The following is a 21233-nucleotide window of genomic DNA, read 5'->3' as shown; positions in this document are numbered from 1 at the left end:
ATGCAAAGCAGCTGGCGCTAACTTGCGAATGCTCTCCATGGCTTTTGCAAGTGGCACGCGGGCGGACGCGCTGTACAGCAATCGCGGCATCAACTCGCATAGGCACGAACTCGCATAGCCAAACTTTTCGCCCCGTCTCGGTTAAGGGCACTTAGAAATGCAAATTTTCAGATTATTCTGCATGAAAACGTCGCCCAGAAGCAAGATTTACGTCGTTATACCCGATATGTGGTGAATAAATCACATATTATAACATACACTATAATACTTATAACATACATTATAAGATACTATACATTATACACATACATAAACATACAATAATATAACATATCGTTATATATAGATTTTTTTTCTCATAGCCTAATGCATAAGTTGTTACTCTTAAGTGACTCATCGTTATAACCGATATATCATTATATGTGGAATCGTTACATGTCGACTGCGCTGTATACGGAAAATCTTGCTGACAAGCACGGTAGCGAGCACGCTCCTCAACGAGGTGCGCCCGCCAATGGGAGAGGGAGAAATGAGGGCAATGCGACAAGGAGCATGAGATGCGGAGCAAATGACGAGCGAGAGAAGAAGTAGAAGAAAAGAAGAGGAAAAAAAAAGCGGCTTCAGCTCAATGTCGGCATGTGATTGCTGCCCAGGCGACGAAGAAGCCTTTTGCTCAGCTGCTTAGTGGCGGTGTGCTTTGCACAGAACGCAACTTCAGCTTCTGTGCACACGTCGCAATGCGCATCGTGAAGTGCAAATAACGCGTGAACTGTCATTGTTCCGCAAATTGAGTTTGGAGCGATTAGCCTTAACGTGCACTGTGAGCTTCCGCTGTTCCTACATGTGGCCACTTACAAACTTGGTAGGCATTCACAGTAGCTGCTGCGGCTGATCGGCCGAGGAACTATATGCCCTGCTGTCAGTTCAGCTAGTGTGCGTGATTGCACGCATACTCTCTGTGTAATCGTCTACGGGTATGAACTTATCAAGGATGAGCTTCACGCGACGGCATGCTGCCCAACACCCCCACCGGCTAGGCCTAACCAGCGCACCTCGTGAGTGACCGAAGTTGTGGTTTGGTGCCAGTCAACAAAATGATTTGCAATGGCTGTACGGCACATGGAAAGTGTAGTAGTAATAAGCCCTTGATAACGAAAGTGAAGACATGGGAAACACTTCAATGGCAGCAACTTGGTCCACAGTCGCCATGTTTTCGACACCGTGCATACGCCGATCAGTCCGAGAATCGGATGAGACACCGTACTGCGCCTCAAATATTGGTCGCCGTAGTTTAATTATTATTTTGTCTGCTTCATGTGAAGACCCGCGGATACTTTTCAACGTTCGTAAATATAAAAGGATGCAAAACTCCCGGTCGCATGCTTCGATTCTAGGATACACGCGGCTACTTGGTCTACATTACATGTTTACATTCTCAGGCTTGCGGGCCTGAAAATCGTTGTTTTGGTTTATACAGTCGAATCTCGATAATTCGAACTCTGGCCGCGTGGCAGTGCGATCTCCCCGGTCTCTGAACGCACGAGCAACGCCGCGAGTGCTCGTTGTTTCATGCGAGAGACGACGATTGTCGATTGAAAACCCCGCGCGGACCAGCGGCGGTCCGGTTGTGATGGCTCCGTGACGTCACCCAGTCGCTCTTGATTGGTTCTTCATCTCGAGGAACGCGGCATTTGCCGCAGAAGGGTCTCGAACCCATTTCACGCGGCACGCCGCAAAACTCCCGATTCCTGCCGCTTTTGCCACCCGTGGCATGACGCATTGCCACGCGTCTTTGACGCGCGTTTTTGCCGCTAGGGCGTGGCCTACCCTTAGGCCGCTCCCTGAAGTTTCGTTTTCTGCTGCTATCGGGAAGCCGCGCTTGCCGGCGTGGGCAGTTCGTTGGCCGGACTGGGCCGCCGCCGCTGCTGCATGAAGGGGTCTCTCCCTAAGCTTTTGCTCTATGACGGTGTTGGAGCAATGCTGGTCGGAAGCGCCGCCGCGTTATTCGGCGCGCTGCTGAGAACATTGTTGGTCCGCGGTATGTTCGAATTAACCGACCACAAATGCTTTCGCGTTCGAATTACCGAGCGTTTTCGCCAATTGAAATACACATAACTTGACGGGACCAGAGCGTCAGTTCGAATAAACCGGCATTCGAATTAAGAGTGTTCGAATTAACGAGATTCGACTGTAGTGTGGTACCACTTATAGAGCAGATATTCGCAACTCCGGCGACTTACGTTATAAGCGGTCTACATGTATATTAATTCGTTATATCCTGTTTACAGTAGCCGACCGATTTTCCGGACTTCGCGGGGACTGAAAATAGTCCGAAAAATCGAGCAGTCCGAAAAAACCGAACAGTCCGCGAAACTCGCCCCCCCCCCCCCCCTATCCCCAAGAGAGAAAAAGTATGAGGGCCGGCTTAAGAAAAATGTCGTAGTTTCGCCCAAAAGGCGGAGCATCGATTGCGATAGCAAATTAATAGACACCGATACGAAGTAAGGATGTTAGTTTTATCGGCCGTATAAAGTTGTAAATATGCGCTTACTAATTAAATAAGCACGGTGTCACGCGCGCACAGGTTACATGAACACATCTCGCTCGATGATTGCGGGCAAAATTGACCTTCGCGCTGTCTATTCTCTCGCTTCAACGCGAACGTCGAAAAAAAAAAACGAAAAAAAAAAAAAAACAAAAACGGCGCATACGAAGCTGCTGGCACTCGGCGCACGCCCTTTGTGCCCATCGCAGATCGCGGGCGCAAACTTCGGCCACATAGCAGATCGCTTTCAAGATACGGTGCCTGCGCGGCAGCTCCAGTCGGCAGCAGCCGCAAGAGCTGAATGCAACTCCCCACCGTCTCCGCCGCCTTCTCCCCGTGCCCCACGAGCGAACGAAGTCCGCGCGCGCCTCCGGCCGCCTTCCTTTCTCGCGTGCGTGAGATTAAATTGCGGTTGCCGGCTGACCCTCGCAAGCTTTCACCCACTCACGGCGTATGGACAACCGAAACCTAAAAAAAAAAAAAAAAAAAAAAAACGGATTCTGCTTAAGTGTATGACGAGATGCCGGAGCTGACCGGAAAAAAAAAAAAAAGAAAAAGAAAGCAAGTGCCCGCGTTTTGGAATGTTTTGTCCGCCAAGGAGAGCGGGCATGGCCTCGGAGACGAGAGGATAGCGTGCGTGTACTGATCTTGAAGGCTATACAGGGGGCCACTGGAAGCTATGCCCGGCCAAGCCAGCGGAAAATCCAACGTGGCGGCCTCCAAGATCGGGTAGCGTGGCTCGGAGCAAGCGATTTAGTCCGGAAAATCGAACATCGGCACCTAGATTCGTCCGAAAAATCGGTCGCAAAAATGCATTAGCTCTATGGGAATCCTGCCGGTACATCTATGAAGTCTGGAATATCCAACAAGTCCGAATTTTTGGAGTCCGAAAAATCCGTCGGCTACTGTATGTTATAACAAGGTTTGACTGTATGTGGTAGTTTTTGATGTTACTGAAACTTTATTTATTTTTACGATAAGTTCTTACCCGTATTCCTGTATTAGTGGCATCTCGTACCGCTTCCAGCAGTTTGTCATACTTGTTGTTGAATGTCAGCGTGAAGGCACAGTCAATAATTTGGCCTGGAAAGATCAAAACAAATAGTCAGGACTTATGTAGAAAAGCAAATACTACTGAACATCAAACTGAAGCAAAGATGTGCTTATGAGACAACAGGTAAATATTTTGTAATACATTCAACCAATGCATTTCTTAGTTATAGAGAAGGAATAAACTTACTATGACATCATTAAACTTAACAGATCACAGCATTGAATGTTGGAACTCAATTGTCAATAGGAAAACTCAGGCTAGATGCATGCATGCCAACTAAACCACAAATTACAGAAACACTAAACCATGTTGAACTAATGAGAGAAAGCCTGGAGCATAGTTTCACTGAGCACCACGAACAGCAATACAATAGCAACAATCAACCAACGAAAATACCGCTGAACTTCGGTTACATGAAAGTAGTTAACACTTTCGTGACCGCGGGAAAATCGGTATTTTCGGGTAGTCTGGCAATTATTTTTTTGCCACAGGAATATTCATGTTGAGTGTATGGTATCAAATTGTAGAAGAAGAAATTATCTTTCCAACGGTATTAATTTCAACCGCATAGTTATTAAAAATACTACGAAAAAAATTATCAAAACAAAAAATCGCATCAAGAACGAGAAAGATCGATAAAAACATCAATGCTGCTTTGCACAAAAAAAATATTTAAAAAAATCGAAATATACATTTTCAAGAAAAGGGATATATGAAATCAGCCTGCAAGTATAAGCTCTGTATCTACAAAAGTTCTTGAGGCACACGGGTACACACAGCACTTCGGAGCGCGATTCCAAGGTGCACTCCCGGCCGTCTTCGTGGACAAGACTCGACTCTCTGCGCGTCCGCCGGTAAATGATCCCGTCCGAACGACGTTCACATCTTGCAGATAAGAACTGTGACCTTTAGAACACGCCGGAAATCCTTACGTCGATACGCGGCAGCGATAACACGGTCCGAGAAGAAGCAAACTGAACGGCGGATACCCGTCGATGTTCCGGGCGGTTTGCCGCACTTTCTCGTCCATAATGAAGTCCGACGAATCAAAGTCGTCTTCCAGAGTCTGTGCTGCTGCGATCATCCGCAAATTCGAGCCCAGATGCGTTGGAAACCGTCGAACTCGCCGTTTCCGTGGAGCGGACGCGCGCGACGTAGATGCCAAAACGACGAGCGCTCGTCACCCCGACTATGCAGGCGCTTTAAAAATCCCCGCGCGGGTGGAAAAGAGAAACACAAACCGAAACCGATAAAATAGTCTCTCTTTTAACCCGCTCGATGGCGCTAGCTGTCCGGAGCGCTCGGAGAGGCGCGAAAATTCAACTTGTACCATCGACAACATACTGTCGATGGGAATAGGCGCGGTCACGAAAGTGTTAAATGGATTTGCCAATTAAATGGAACTATCTCTAATCATTTGGTCACGCATTTGGAAAATACAAAAAAAGCTCTAATTTGAATCAATATTTTCCCATCTTTGTGCAAATGAAACCACTGATGATGTTGTGACACTTCAACAAGCAGAATTGCCGTCCCCCCCCCCCCCTCCCCAGAAAGAAGCTGCGCTCTGAAATTTCTTTTGAAAAAAGAATCTGTCCTCATAAGAAGAAATCCATTCTTATAAAGCAGTTGCAAACACTCAAGCACACAGAACTGATACATTTTATGCACAGCAAGTGGCAATTCCACAATAAAAGTTTGTGACTCTATGGTCAAAGCACCTTATTATTTTCTTCAGTTTTTTTTTGAAGAACTAGCTGTTGCATTCACTTCTTGATGCTCATACATTTATTAAAACAGAGCTGCATACCTCCACATCCTAGTGACTTGCATTACTTTACCAAGGATTTACCTGATTCATCAATTACATTATGCGGAGGAACTGAAATTCTAGGGTCTTATATGCAAAAACCATGAATCTATCATGAGGCATGCCACAGTGGGAGCTATGAATTAGAGTTTGACCACCTGGAGTTCTTTATCGTGCTCTCAATGCATGGTACATTGACCATATTTAAATTCCACCCTCACCAGAAAGCACCAGCCGCGACTAGGGTCGAATATGCGACCACATGCTCGAGCAGCAGCTCCACGCCACTTGCTGGCAAACTTGCTGGCAGAATTTCTCTCAAGAAAACGCGCAGTCCAGCTACAGCACACTGCCATTCACAATCCCATAGTTTCATAACTCTGCTGCTGAGGTTAGCAGGTGCAAACGTGCACAGAAGTTTGAAATGATTAGGAAGACAAGAGCTAGGCTAAGACAGACGACGTAACAAGACAGAAGATGCCTTCTCAATGAGGGCCACCAACTGTGATCTGCTTGCCATTGATGTGTGTGCCAAAGTCAATCTTGCACACCATCGTCGTAGCCCAGCACCGTCGGGTCGCCTGCGTTCGGTGTGTAGTGTGCAAGCACAGTGATTGAGAGAGCAACCCGTGGGAATGCAAGCCCTGCGCTCAGCCCATTCTCCTTGATGAGCGTGCGAGCTGTAGACTCCAGCAATTCACTGCAATGAAAACAGAAACAAGTGAGTGACACATTGATTACAAACTTTTTGCTTGGCAAGTTCAGACATGGTCAAACATAACAAGACCAAACTCTGGAAGGAGCAAGTGATGGGCCAAGCTATCAAGATGTTTTATCAGAATCCTTCAATATCTTTGCATGGAGCTTGGGCTTGTTGGTGATTCATTGGAAAAAAGAACACAGCGCTGGGTGTGTGTCGCTCTTTCGTGTCCCTGTCTATTTCGAGCTTTTTTTGTCCCTTTAATATCAAACGTTTTTCCAAATACAGTAGAACCCCGCTGTTACGTTTTTCACGGGACCGTAAAAAAAAAAACGTAAGAGCCAGGAAACGCAAGAGCAGGAAACAGGAAAAATTGAGAATGGGGAGTAGTGTTGAACTGCACACAATATTATTTTAATTCTTACGTGCGACAAAAAGTAGTTTCGCCCGACAGCCGAAGTATCGATTGCGATGAGCTATATAAAGTAAGAATAGTAGTTTTATCGTCTGTATAAACTTGTAAACATTCGGTTATTAACTAATTAACAAACATGGTGTCAGCGCCCACAGGCAAACATGAACACATCACACTCGATGAGCGCGGACACGCGCAGTTAAGCGCCGCTGCAGAAGCGAGCGAAGTGACCTTCGTGCTGTTATCTATCGCTTCAACCTAAACTGAGCGCCGAGAACACGCAGCACGCACAAAGCCACGAGCCGTCGAGGCACCTACACTGCGTAGAACCTGCCCCACGCAGATCGCTTTCAAGATACGGCCCGCGGGACGACGCGCCGCCGCGCAGTATGATGTCAGAGCACAACACTGCCCGCTATCCTCCCCCCCCCTCGCTGGTGCCTCGAGCGCAATGGAAGGAGGCGTGCTTCCTCCCTGCTTTCCTTTCGCGCGCGAGACGCGGTCGTCGGCTCCCCTCGCACGCTTTCACTCGCACATTCAGCATACGGCCGCGCGGCTTCCTTCGCAAGCTTTCACTCGCACATACAGCATACGTCGCGCGGCGACGTATGCTGTATGTACGAGTGAAAGCGTGCGAGGGGAGCCGACGACTGCGTCTCGCGCGCGAAAAGCATACGGCGCGCGGCGACGGCGTTACCACCCTTAGACTTTATCATAACATCTATAAGCCAAAACCAATTTTAGGGCCGCAACGCGTCATAGACATCATCTTTAGATAGCAAAAGCGGATATCAAAGGCCATACTTTTGCTGGCGGAAACCGAAAATACGTAATATAATGTCGCCCCCAGCACTTTGGGCGGCCTATGCCATCGTCAAGCAACCAAGCCAAGCGACATGAAAAGTCAAAATGGCCGCTCGGGCCGGCGCGGTGTGGCAGTTCGCGATGTATGATGCGGGAACGGTCCCACAGTTGCGACGTAACAGCAGGGTTACCAATGCATTGGGTTCTATGGGAGCTGTGCCGGGACTGGCCGAAAACGACGTAACAGCCGGGAAAACGCAGCACCCGGGAACGTAACAGCGGGGTTCTACTGTAGTACCACATTCTTGCATATGTAACCCAGCCCTGCACATTCTCCAGACTACAGTTGCCAACCGATAACTTGAACTCAACAGTGACTGCCAAAACGTTTGAATGATCAGAAGTCCAAAATACCAAATTCACCAAAAAATAAGTGAGCTTAATCCACAAGTGCCCAAAAAAGGTGTGCCATATTTTTGGATCGTCACTTTTTGGGATACCTTCAATGTTGCATGATTAGCGCACGATGCATTCAGCGTTTCCAAGTGACGGCATTCTTGGCTCAGTACAGGAAATAATGTTGCCCACCGACACGTCCAATGCTAATCATGCAAAATATTGTGAATGTGAAAGCATCTTTGAAAATGTTTGTGTAGGAATATGGCGAAAGTTTGTCAACGCATAGCTGTGTGTACATACTGTAGCTGTGATTTTGTAGTGATAATGTTTCTTATGCTATCCTTTTCACAATTTTTACACTTCGTCAGTCCGTGGTGAGCGCTACACTTCGCCCGCGTTATCAATGGTATCAGCTGGCTGTGAGTGGTGGGCAATAAGAGTGACATAGAATCGATGGAAGGCATCGCTACAAAACTGTGGCCCATGTCTCAACCACTGTTATGCTGTTGCTACGGAGAAGAATGTACAATCTATCCACTAAATCTTCATCCCTTGGCAACATAACAAAATTCGACCGCGCTGCGATAACCTAATGAATGCCTATTTCTTCGCGCCAATGTGCAGCATTTCCCTCGTCGCTATCGGCGATCCAGACTTGAAGGTGGAGTTGGTGACCATCGAAACTGCTTGAAGCAGCAGCCCAGGACTGTGTCGCTATTTAACACGTAAATTAACAAGCGCTGGGCGTGTGGAACTGAACTCGTACGGCAAACCGTGCAAATCAGAACTGCAGCCTTTACGACTTAGTGGCTTCACTTCCTTTGTAGTTGGGCACTGTCAGCAACTACTAGATCATTTAGACTTCGCTAGTTTCAGTTTGGAAGAGGTGCAGGCTACATGGCGGACAACCATGCCAGCGACTTATCAAAACCAAAATATTGCTATTTATGCTAGATTTGGTGGCCAAATTAGTACGAGGTCGTGCAGTCGGAGTCTGAGTTATTGCACGGCGCACTGTAAAATCTCCGAAACTTCGGTTGTCTTGACACGTTAAGGGGGGACGCGGCTTTCGCATCGCGAAAAATGCTAAAAAAATCGATTTTTGAAATCACATTTTCAGTTTCTGTAACTCTTATTCTATCTGATTCCGAAATATCATCACTGAAAAACAAGTAGAAGTGCTCTAAAAAATTTGTTATATCAGCCAAGGTGCCGAAAAATTGCACGGAAATCGCGAAAAAACGGCGTTTTTCAAGCTACGATATCTCCGGAACGGCGCAGCCGAGCGCCGCCATCTTGGTCTCGTTGGAAAGCGCATTTCTCCGTCTTCAAATCTGCCGCTTCAGCTATCTCCTCCATACAGAAACAAGCACACAAAAGCAAATGATTGAAGGTCGTGCCGGAGCCACCGATTGGCCGCGCCCGCCACGTGACTCCAGCGCGGTTCGCCATTGGTCCGATGCTCGCTCCGTGATGGCGTCGTCTGCTCCGCTTGTTGCGGTCTCCTCGCGAGCTCCGGACAGTTTCCATAATCTCGACGAGTGTTAAAGCGGGCGCTACAGCGGACATCGCAGTAGCGTGGCCGATTCCGCTTTTTGTGGACGTGTCAGACCCGCGGCTAAGCATTCCGAGCATCGGTGACGCGGACATTCGCGACCGAACTTCGGGCACGGAATGCTCGGACACGCGGCTAAGCCTTTCGCGCGTAGGCGTCTCCGACTCGGCGATGAAGCACATCGCGCGCGGACTTCTCGGATCCTTGCCTAAGCATTTCGCGCGTCGGCACCATCGGACTGTGTGATCGACTCGTCGAGGCCCGCGGCTAGGCATTTCGCGCGTCGGCACATCGCTCATCGAGTGTCGACTCCTCGGACCCGCGGCTAGGCACTTCGCGCGTCGGCACCTCGAGCGGTCGACTCCTCGAGCCCGCGGCTAGGCAATTCGCGTGTCGGCACATCGCTCATCGAGTGTCGACACCTCGAGCGTCTATTCCTCGGACCCGAGGCTAGGCATTTCGCGCGTCAGCACCTCGGACTGCGCGATTGAGCTTACCGAGCGTTTGGACCCGCGACCAGGCATTTCGCGCATTGGCACCTCGGACTGCGCGACTAAGCTCGTCGAGCGTCTATTCCGCGGACCCGCGATGAGGCATTTCGCACATCGGCACCTCGCAACCGCGACTTGGCACATCGCTGCGCGACTATATTATCGTAATGCCACGATATCTCGTAACAATACCTATCATACCACCCCTTTAATTCACAAAAAGAACCTCATCATGAGCTCTATTCACTAGGCCACTTGGGCTGGCACAGACACCTGGCTGCAGAAGTGAGGCATGATACAAAAGTACAGGCTGGAAAGCACCTAGCAGCTGCATTGCTGCCTATCTATCAGTGGCTCTCCTAACCTCCATAGCATTGTCAATGGAAGATGATTCAGAAGCCTGCTGAGAGCCTTCATTCAGTAACATGGTCGATTCTACCAAAAGAAAACAATGCCTCACTGACTGCACTAGAGGCTGCTATCAATGAGGCAGTCTGCAGATACAACGCTAGAACTACTGTATATTTATGCCCACATAGTTCTGCACCTCACTTGGTTTGAACCCAGGCACCATGCTCTTTGTAGAGCAGCAGTAAAGAATGCCATACAAACATGAAAAAGGCAGAACGAAGGCTCAGCAGACCAGAGGCCACAGGTCCAAGAAGGCCCCACGTCACAAAACACATCAAAGATTACAACTTTGGTGCGTTTTAGAGAACTGAAGAGAAGGTGCAACTTTGAGAGCCGTTTTCTCAAAACTGTTTTTTTCGCCTTTCTGCTCAGTTTCTGGAGCTGATTTCTTCGTTACCGTTTAGCCTATTTTGATTCTGTTTTTTTTTGTCACGTTCCTTGGACTACAGTGCAGGTCGAGACAGTCTCGCATTTTTATCTTGACTTTTTATAAATTTATGGCATGGCTATTCATTCACCCCGAAAGTGTGCTTGGTGCGAAGGTAACTTGAAAAATGACTATCTAAAAATTGTGTTGCGAAAAAAAAAAAGTAAGACTGTCACGACCTTCAGCACGCATTGAGCTATGCAGTCAATACTCAACGAGCCTTCCATCATGTTTTTTAAGCTCCTAGGGCCTCCAGAAAGTTCAAGAGAGAAAAATTCTGCTCAATAAAATGTTCTCAAGGTATCACTCTGAAACTTTTATGGAAGTATCAGGGGGACATTCTAAACATTTGTGCCAATTTTCATCAAAATCCATGAAGAAATCAGGGAAGTTGATTTTCAAAGCCACATCCCCCCTTAAGGCTATGGGGCCACTGGACGTGCTGCGGAGTGTCCAAATAATCAAGTCTGAATTATCGGTGTCAACATTATCGTTCAGCGTCTGTACTACCATCAGTAAAAGGAGGAAAAACAATGCACATAAGCTATGCATTACACAACCTTCAAGTATCTGTAAAGCAACCTGGCATAACAATCAGCATTACGTAAACATCTCGAAGCAATCTAGTTTCATATCCACGCACAAATGAAAAAAAAAAAAGAAGAAATATCCTTATTTAGGTGCAATAATGTAACAAGGTGCTTCTTGTTCTATTCCAAGCTCTTCATGTTCCCACTCTGCTATGATCATGTACAAGATCGCAGTATGCATAAATAAAATAAAAAGTGCTTACTGTATTTATTCGAATAAAAGGCGAGGCTTTTTCCCTAGAATTTCTTAGCCTCGAAGTCACACCCCCGCCTTATACGCGAATTTCTCCTTGTAGTGGGGCTTCACGGCAGCGCACGCTGTGCTGCCGTGAAGCCACACTACAAGGAGAGATTTGCGCTGCCGTGAAGCCACACCTAAAGGCGAAATTCGCATATAACCGTACACTCTACGTGTTGAAGCTCCCTTCCCCCTATTTCATGGTCGCCAATTTGCATTTTGGCTGTGCTAGTAGTTCAGTATTTTAGGCGACCCTGCCGAGTCTCAATAATTCGTCGGTTATCTGTATCGCCTTATATTGATGTGCATACTGAAGTTTCTTTTTGTTCTTGGGTCCCCCCCCCCCCAAATGCACCCTTGCATTATAATCACGACCACCTTTTAATCGAATAAATACGGTAATCATCTAACAAAGAGCATTTCTCTTACTCACCATATTTCAATCATGGTCATTCCAGGCTTGATAACTTTCAGCATATACTGCCGTGTCTGAAAACAAAGAAGCATGAGTGTGAGCACAGGGACAACCAGGGTTCTCCCCACAGTGGGCGCCCTGGTGGTGGAAATGCTACCCACCGCTCCGGTTGACCGAGTCGAAATTTCCGATTCTCTCTCTTCCATTTTATTTCCGTGACCCTCAAGTTTCCCTTTATCATGTGGGGAAATATTCGAAAGAAAAGTGATGTAGAAGTGGAGAAAATCGCCCTTTTCTGTGCACTATTGACAAGTAATCGGGTAGAGAATCGGACATCGGGAGGTGCTATCGCACCCTGGAGCACGTGACTAGCCCTACTTTCTGTTGACGCAACGCCGCCATTTCGGAAGCATCGTAAAGAGATTTTACATCATCATTTATGGTGCGAAGAGCCGCGCGAATTATGGATAATGAGCGGCTATATGCAATGGCGGCGAGGAGGCATGCGTATCGCCGCACTTTCCCTGTCATTTGGGGCCATGAAAATCTTTTGTTCATAACGCGTGCTCATAGGATTTGCATCACTTTAAGGTGGTGTTGGCATTTGTGTTTTGGGCCGTCATTTTTTTTAACAAGTTTATTTTAAATAATATTGGTTCAACATTACAAACCTTCTGCGACTTTTTGCACTTCTTACTGTTGTGTTTGTATTCTAATCAAGATTAATGACTTTTCAAATCATCAGAGGTTACAACAGTGGCTTTATAATTTATAAAAAGAAATGTACCAAAGCAACGCCTTGAAGTTTCCTCACGCGGTGCGAGTAAGCAGTGAAGTGAACAAGAGATGGCAGCGCCGGCGCTTGCGTCACACAAGCGGATACCTGTGGCACGCACAACGCTATCGATGATATTCGGCCACTTCTCAGCCAGACAAATCGGGCTGAGTCACTTGCGTTTCACGAAATAGCGATAATGCGGCCTAGAGCGTGCGCTCATCACCCCTGGTAGGTCGCGTATGTTGTCTCAAGGTAGAAAAGAAGCGCACGGGCACCAATATACAAAGACTCATTCCGGTGGGACGAGCATCATACCTAAAGAAGCAGACGATGGCTTGGAAGCAGCAGACGATGGAAGCATGAGGCGTTTTCGATGGAATAATCGTACGTTTTGAGCCAGCTGCTTTATTTTTACTGAGATGGAAAACTGTTTTGCTTTATCAGGAACATTAGGTTCAGTGCCTTTATTTCAGTTTCATAGGCAGAATGTCAAATTTGCATCATGTTACGAAAGCAAATCGGGGCCATCAGCGCCATTTTGTAAGTGTCGCGCCTACGTCACGCCTCTAAGAAAATTGCGGAATGTCCAGAAAAGAGCTACTGAGCTTCATAGCCACAGCACCATATTTTGCTGTGCAGAAATAAACGCAAAGAAGTGGACAAAAAATGTTAAAACTAGCATCGCAATTCGTTACTGTTGCCACGAAGACACAGGATGCATTGCTATTCACCGACGCAGATTTGCATCGCCAGCGCGTGTTTTGCGCACATTTTGACAGCAGCAAGCTGTGCATTTCTTAGTCCTGGCTAAGTTTGGCAATTGCAGTACAATTCGTCGCAGGCTCGGGTTAGTTTCAGTAATGCGTCCAAAATGCCAAATTTGTGAACTTACAATTCAGAGACAGGCTTAGTTGCACGTGCATGTTGCAAACGAGAATACGGGAGACAATCTGAATGGTGTCATTTTCCTTTATCACGTGTGCTAATGTTTTCTGAAAAATCAAGCAAGATGCTGTGCGGAAACTAAAACTGACGATCTGCGAAATCAATCGTCAACATGGCGGCTTCGTCTTTGGCTTGTTTTGGCTATGAGTCATGTCAATGGCAATGTGACTTGCTTATCAAAGCCATAATTGTCGATTCTACATTTTTAAATTTATATTCGCATGTTTTAACTATGAAAACTCTGAATAGTACTGAAATTCGATGAAAAGCAAATTGCATAACATTTGATTGAATATCCGAAAATCTAGAATATTCGCCCAAGCCTGTATAAGATACCAAGTTTTAGCATCTTTAGTTCCATGGCCTTCCAGTTGCGATAGGTGGAACTTGATCAAATGGTTGTTGAGTTTTGATATTTGGGCTTGTTGGTACGTCATGAAGGTTTTTCGGTATAGCACAACTAGTACATGGATGCAACGAAGAACAGGACACACACGCAATGCTGTGTGTGTGTGTTCTGTTCCTCCTTGTGTCCATGTACTAGTTGGGCTACACCGAAAGAATGCCATTCAAGTTGACCCCCATACTAGGGTACTCTTGCTTTTGTTGGCTAAGTGGTTTCTTGGCTTTTCAATAGATACAGCCGTTGCGAATCGGTCTGCACCAATTCAGCACCAAACGTTAACATTGGTTGCCAACTCTCGGTTAGGCCTAACAACCAAGGCAGTGAAGCTGTGATGAAATTTCACTGCAGACCTGCGTGGTGGCAGGCAGCAAACCATTGCGAAGAGTTTGCCGCTTATCGAATGACTCATATGGTCCAGCCTGGGATCACGTGCACGAATGAGGGCTGTAGAAGTGGTGTTCAAGTCCGCGGGCGTCGAATAAACATTTACAGTGAGCGCACCGCGAAATTTGTCTATATACTTACTGGACAGAACAGCTGGAACAGATTAAGCTCCCACGTGTGCAGACAGCACCGAGATGAATTTGTGCAAAAAGCCTGAACTGCCAGGGTCACGCAGTTAAGATAACACTTGGCAGAACCATCATAACACACCATGTACGGTTGCAATCAAAAGTTTGGGAACCACGGCACCAGCAAAAAATTAAAATATATTCAAGCACAGCTCCGCGGCCTGTAATTGGTTTAATACAATGTATTGACCAAACACGCATGCATACGCTTGCGCACTTGATTTCAGCCGGAATGCCCAGGCTGCAAAACAAGAATGAAAAATTGTGGCACCTTTGGTCCCCAAACTTTTGATCAAGACTGTACATTAGGCCACGTGACCGATAAGCGCGAGATGCTCCCGCGGCCTTGACATTAGAAATTTCAAGTAGGCTGAACCACAACAAAAAGTCTGTAAACAAATTCTCGGCAGGGCTGACAATGCAAAAGTCAAACGAATGTTTTTGTATAAAAATATTTGAATAACAGGAGTTTAAAAAAATGATTGCGAAGATGAAACTCTTTCCATCTTCGCAACAAACTTTTTCCTTCTGGCCGTTGCATCAAGGTTTTATGCAAATCTCACAACTATTCAAACACTTCAAAATTATTTGACTGTCGTACTACTATTTGCTCCAACGTTGCTTCGAACCAAAAAATTGATATTCATGCAAGCCTAATATCTGAAATTTCACGCTGAAATTCCAGCACTGGTATGTCAGTGTGATGTCTTAGGTTTCAATGTATTTTTGTTTTCTATTTATGTCATTATGGTCCAGTAAATGTTCTTTAAACTTGTCGAGTTTAGTCTTTGAATACTTTAAAATTCACAGTAGCTCATCTTTCCTGATATGAAATTAAATAGGCCCAAACAGACACCGTCAAAATCCAAGGCATCAAGCCGAGCTGCTGTGGAAACTTCGAAGTGGAGTTACACCCGTCTCGTCTGAGAATGTTTTCTGGCTTACCAAGCCTCCTACATTGCAAGTGTGCTCTTTTTTGGCATTGTAGAACTGAAACTAATACGGTTCAACTTACTTTCCTATTTAGTGATCCTATAAGATATTCAACAAAACAAGTGAAGGGGCTGGACACAGCTCATGTTGCAGTGCAAGACTACCGAGCACCGATTCAGAAATTTGATGGGTTGCTACAAGTTCGCACACAGCTGCAATTTGTTTTTTAAAGCTAGTTCATGCACTCACCTGACGATGTGCTTCAGCTGCCTGCCTAATCTCCTTGTACTGCTCTTGCGACATGCTTTCCATAGCTTTCTTCTCTGGATCAGTCAGGCGGTTTCTTCCTGTACGGCTGCATAAGTGAAAGTACATTTCAATCACTCAAATACAACCTTGTTTGCACTGCTAACACGGTGGGTTCATATTCACCTGGACTGTGCCTAGAGAATCTTTGCGAGGTGGTCTTCGACAATAATAAGGGAGGAGGGCGGTTAAAACACGCTCTGACAATAGTGAATGTTCCAAGACTGTTTATACTCAACCCAAATATTTCTCATTTTTGTTGCCACTGTCAAACAATGGAAATGTACTCTGAACATGTGAAAGTACACCCTTCACTGTATACCAGCTAAGTTTCATTTTTCACTCACATGGTTAGTCCCACATAAATTATTATACACCCTCCCTCTATTTCTTCTTCAAAGGTTAAATATACCAACCAACCTCATTATTCTTCTTTGGATCTATTCAAGTCAGTATGCATCATATTTCCATTGCCCTGCAGCCCTTTTTGAATGCACTCCCTGATAACCAAAATAAGGACAGCAAGGAGAAATAAATCTGAAATGTAATAGTATCAATCGTATTCACACCTGTCATTTGGGATGGGGTGTTCCACTTCCTCTCCAATCGGAAAGTTGCCATCGGGGAACAGATCACAGATTGGAATTGATGGCGGGTCAGTCTGCTGCTTTGGACCTGTGAATTGCCAAGAATTGAGAGTTCCACTCACCGAACCAGCAAATCAAACTACCGTATTTTCCGGTGTATAAGACGCCGTTTTTTTTTTTCTGAATTTTTGGTTGCTGCGTCTTATAGAACAGTGCGACTTATGCACGTCTTCTTTTTTTCCCGGGAAAACTGCCGTCAAAATTGGATTCGACGTTATGGCCACGCGAAATGCGCTAATTGGCTTAATTGCTGCGTGTGTTCTGTGCGCGCTATCGAGGTGCCGGGTTCTGCTCGTGATCGAGTTCCTGAGTGTCGTGCGAGGACGGAGCAGCAACGCAAGCGGCGTCAGGTTGACCGCGAGTCGGCCGACCCCTCCCTCACGCGCCGCAGCGCAAACTACGCAGCTGCTGCCCCCTCCCTCACGCACTGCCTTCCCGCTTTCCTCTTGCGTGCGATTCGGCTCACCGTCGCACGCTTTCACTCGCACATAAGGCATATGGCACGCGGGAACGATGTTATCGCCCTTGGACTTCATACGGAACATCGCGGCAATCACGACGGCAGAAATGTGCCTTGAGTGGAAACGTATGGCACCCATACGCTTGCGCGTGACCCGCATTCACGGAGTGAAACGTCATTGTATTTTTTTTTAAATCGCTTACAGAACAAACAGGTGCATCTTATACACGGATGCGACTTATATACGTTTTTTTCTGGAAAAACTGCTGTTTTGAGGGGGGTGTGTCTTATACAAATGTGCGACTTATAGTCCGGAAAATACGGTATGCTGGTTCTAAGCACACTGCTTTTCCCTTCTTGGTCGCATAAGTCACTGATGTGATGCTCCCAAGATGTACCACACTGTAATAACTTCACTGTGGCAATTTCAGGATGCTTGCACTTGTCAAATCAAATAACCGAACGGCCAAAGCAGACGCAAGAGTGTAGTAAGCGTGCATGCTCTTGCATCAAGAAGGCAAGACTTGTCCATATATTGAAACTCAAATCATGTTCAGTTCAGTAAAATCTAGTGAAATGCGTTGAGACATGGAAAGGAAGGGCATACCCTTACATGCTTTGGACGAGCTCAGCTCGTCAATCGCAATAATCCAGTTTGCAAACTGATTTAGATGAACTCTGCACGTCCACTCAGTTTTTATTCTATTACATAGATGGCTGCAGTGCCAACGTTTCAAATCCACGGTTACTTTGCTTTTCTTGTTTTATTATATACATGTCAGGCCTTTTTTCGGGATTTAAGGCCGCGTTGATTCAGTCCTCATGTTCTACAACATAGATGGCAGCCATTTTGTTAGTGCAGGAGGGGTGCATTTATTGCGGTCTTTGTTTTCTATTACAACGATGGCAGCACTTTGTCAGCACTCAAAAGACCACATTTTTGAAATTGTGAGCTTTTTCAAGATTTGGAGCGATGGTGTCTGCCACTGACAGCTCGCACGTGCAAAAGAAAACCACTGCTTGACTCTTGACAACAGTGTGAGGAAAAGTGATGCGCTTGTTTCGTTCTTCGAGCGAAGAGGATGGTGACAGTCTTCTCATTGTTTGTTTCTTCTACCAAAAGTGATAATTTGGAAAACAAAGACATGTGCACATATATTTCATAGCGAAGAGGTAAAATAAAGTTTTCAAGCTTAAAAGAAGAAGCAAATTGGTTGAAAAAGCTTTAGATTAGTCTTTAATGGAGTGAAGTTTCAAAATAAGTCAGAAAAAGAAAAGCAACAATAGGTCACTTTTGGTCAAAATAATAAAAGACTTAAGGGGTTAAAAATGTCGGTACTGGCAATTCTGTTGATGCACACAGTCAGAAAAAGAAAAGCAACAATAAGGTCACTTTTGGTCAAAATAATAAAAGACTTAAGGGGTTAAAAATGTCGGTACTGGCAATTCTGTTGATGCACACAGCGATACAAAGAGCAAGTAGCGCTCACAGGAACAATGCATGCCCAGAAACTTCTTAGGACATGTCCAGTCCTAGGGCCGTATTCTGAAACGTTCACCTAGGTGAAATTTCTTTTTTCGCTTTCAGGCGTGCGCCGATTGGCTGTTTTAGCAAAATTGGATGAGCTGATTGGGTGGTTGAGCCCGACGTCATTCAATTTTGCTCAACCAGCCAATCAGCGTGCACGCTGATTTCGCCTAGGCGAAATTTCGCCTAGGCGAACATTTCAGAATACGGCCCCTAGTAGTGTGGGCAGTAAGTACATTATGAAGGAAATAAATGTGCAACTGCTATCCTTTCTAAGTATGGCCTGTTGGGCATTCATTTCTTGCTTTACCTGCCTTTCAGTGTCCGAGCTTACATTGCCAGATTATATAAATCCACGATTTCTTTCTACTACAGCGTGCATAATTGAGAATGTTTTATTCCCTGCAAACAGTCTGGGCTGGGACAATTTAGCTATTCTAGCCCAATTCTTCTTCGAGCACTTTGCCAGTTTACTGAGCAGCACTCCGCTTATGTTATCACTAGAACTGGCCAGTCGTGCACATTGTATAATAAGGAACAAATGGAATTGAGCAAAGTGAATTACTTTATAGCAGCCCCGCTCCTAACAGTTTATTTTTTTTCAGTGCCCGACATGCCCTAACAATTCTTTTCAAACGTGCTAGCCATTACCAATTAATTTATATCCTAGAGCTGCAGAACTGGCAAAAGGCAAGTGGCAGCAAAGAGCAATTAGAGAATATAAAGGAACTTTTCATATGCACTGAAATCTCAATGTGCTTTTGCATCTCTGTGAACTGCAGCACTACCACGGCTATATGCTCAGTGGGGCCATGATATTTTAGCGATTCCTTCTGCCTCGATGCTATGCTACCCATTTCCACCATTCAGGGCCGAATGATCCAACTGATAATGCGCGGAGCATCACTCTGACCATTCACAAAGCGTGAAAAGGAATAGCATTAGAATTGAATTTAATTCTGGGGTTTTATGTGCCAATACCACAATTTGATTATGAGGCACGCCGTAGTGGCGGGACTCCGGATTAATTTTCACCACCAGGGGGATCTCCAACGTGCCCCCAATGCACAGGACAAGGGCGTTTTTGCATTTCGCCCCCATCGATGGCGGCCCAGAATGTCTCAGTCATTGTGCTACCCCAATGGCCTTGAAAGTAATTATTAAACTGTGTAACAATAATTACCTTTAGGTTTCTTCTTTTTCTTCTTCTTTGCTTCCTCGCCATCACCTAGGAGTAGAATACCGTTTGCAATTATGATTAAATTAGGAAATGAACACATGAAATGCAAAACTGCAGGAACATTTAAAAATGTGCTTAACAGAACTACAGCCAGAAAAAAAAGTTAGAAAACTAAGTTACAATTACATATGACTTGCTTTCTTTTTAGTGCCTGTCTTGTAGACACAATGTCAAAGAATACATTAGTGACACGAAAATTACTGAGCCGTTCTTTGGAGCAACAAGGGAGCAAGATGACAAAAGTGATGAACTTATGCTGAAGCATGCACAGCATGTCCCAGTGCCAAAAGAATAAAGGAAATGAAAAAAGGCAAGTTTCTATGGGCCTGGGAGCTTATATTTCCTATCTTTTATGCTGTAATCCAGTATTATGCTCAGTAACCATAACAGCTTGCAGAAAAACGTGGTGCAAAGAGAAAAGGGGAAGTAATTACCTTTCTCCTCGGTCTTGTCCCCTGTGCCATCAATATGCTGGTTCTCGAGCGCGGCTGCTACCTCTGAAACTTGAGTTGACCCTGGCTCTATCCCGTTGGCTTCTTGGGGACCTAACGAAGAGTAGGACTAGGTGAGAAACAATGCGAGCCGAGAACAAAAGTGCGCTGCGCGAGCCGATCTCCGCTTCGACATGTGAATGGTGAGCGGGGTGTACATACGACAACAGCTGTGTGTGTCAGCAAAAACCAATCCTCCTGCATTTTAGCGGTCTCCCTCTGCGTCGTATTTTTAGCAGTCACGGGTAGCCAAACATGCACCGGTAGGGCTCTAGTAAACCGGGCGCTGACGAAGCAGTAGGTATACGTGCCTTTTGCTAACGTTCATCAGGTCAAATAAGTGGGGATTCAAGCGCAATCAAGACCTGCCCTTACGCGCTAGTAAACAAATAAGGTAGCGCCAACAGCACAACGAAGCCATGTGGGACGGCCGGAGTACGGCCGGCGGGGTTTAGGGCCGTCACCTTTCTTTTTCTTCTTCTTCCGTTTCTTTTTCTTCTTGGCGGCGTCCTGGGGTCCGGCGTCGTCCTCGGCGTCATCCTCCTCATCACCGTCCTCTATAATCTCCTCTTTTTCGTCCACATGTTTGCTTCCGTGATCTTGTACCACAGCCGCCATGCTTAATTTTAGTACGGCGGCTCCCTGTGGCGTGGCGCCCCGCGCGGTGCGAGACGCAAAACAAGACCAAACGGTTCTTTATTCTATGACCAAACTAGAGGAGGTCGTAGACCAAACATCATTCAGTCCTTCGAGCTGGCAGCGTCATCATAGCGTAGTCAGCTAAACAAAACGCTTTCTTTTACTGAGTAGCTCAGCATAGTAGTTTAGGGCTTCAAGAGCTTTTTAAAGTGTGCGACTCTGAAAAATAATCTCATTGCGTTTCCCAAATGTTCTGCGAAAGCAAGTAGTGATATAGAAGGTACGACACGTATCTTGGCTTTCTTATCCATTTTTTTTAGCTTATGTGGTAGCTATCAAAGCAATTCGCAAGCATTTATTTTTGTCTATTCTATTTTGAAATGTAAGTTTCGGTTTTAAGACACTATGCCGATGTGTGCTGCCGGTACTGCCGA

At 45.9% G+C, this 21233-nt stretch overlaps 1 pseudogene; it reads right to left on the bottom strand.

Moving 5' to 3' along the window:
* Positions 1–673: 673 nt before the first annotated feature.
* On the bottom strand, positions 674–20803 carry LOC119462081 (methionine aminopeptidase 2-like; annotated as a pseudogene).
* Positions 20804–21233: the final 430 nt, after the last annotated feature.

The sequence above is a fragment of the Dermacentor silvarum genome, chromosome 8 (assembly GCF_013339745.2).
Source record: "Dermacentor silvarum isolate Dsil-2018 chromosome 8, BIME_Dsil_1.4, whole genome shotgun sequence".
Taxonomy (NCBI): domain Eukaryota; kingdom Metazoa; phylum Arthropoda; class Arachnida; order Ixodida; family Ixodidae; genus Dermacentor; species Dermacentor silvarum.
The sequence above is the reverse complement of the archived record's forward strand: the minus strand, read 5'-3'. Positions and strand labels throughout refer to the sequence as shown.